The following is a 742-nucleotide window of genomic DNA, read 5'->3' on the forward strand; positions in this document are numbered from 1 at the left end:
TGTCCCCACACCTGTCAGTCACACTGTCCCCACACCTGTCAGTCACAGTGTCCCTATACCTGTCAGTCACACTGTCCCCACAACTGTCTGTCACACTGTCCACAAACCTGTCAGTCACACTGTCCACACACCTGTCACACTGTCCCCACAACTGTCAGTCACAATGTCCTCACCTATCAGTCACACTGTCCCACACCTGTCAGTCACACTGTCCCCAAAACCTGTCAGTCACACTGTCTTGCACCTGTCAGTCACACTGTCTTGCACCTGTCAGTCACACTGTCTTGCACCTGTCAGTCACACTGTCTTGCACCTGTCAGTCACACTGTCTTGCACCTGTCAGTCACACTGTCCCCTCACCTGTCAGTCACACTGTCTTGCACCTGTCAGTCACACTGTCTTGCACCTGTCAGTCACACTGTCCCCTCACCTGTCAGTCACACTGTCCCCACACCTGTCACACTATCCCCACACCTGTCAGTCACACTGTTCCCACACCTGTCAGTCACACTGTTCCCACACCTGTCAGTCACACTGTCCCCACACCTGTCAGTCACACTGTCTTGCACCTGTCAGTCACACTGTCCCCACACCTGTCAGTCACACTGTCTTGCACCTGTCAGTCACACTGTCCCCACACCTGTCACACTATCCCCACACCTGTCAGTCACACTGTCCCCACACCTGTCACACTATCCCCACACCTGTCAGTCACACTGTCCCCACACCTGTCAGTCACACT

At 54.4% G+C, this 742-nt stretch overlaps 1 protein-coding gene across 1 annotated transcript in view; it reads left to right on the forward strand.

The window, feature by feature from the left end:
• Ccdc63 (coiled-coil domain containing 63) overlaps positions 1-742 on the forward strand; it is a 25551-nt gene that overhangs the window by 6830 nt on the left and 17979 nt on the right. The window lies entirely within an intron of this gene.

Source organism: Grammomys surdaster, unplaced genomic scaffold, assembly GCF_004785775.1.
Source record: "Grammomys surdaster isolate TR1022 unplaced genomic scaffold, NIH_TR_1.0 166, whole genome shotgun sequence".
NCBI classification, from domain to species: Eukaryota; Metazoa; Chordata; class Mammalia; order Rodentia; family Muridae; genus Grammomys; species Grammomys surdaster.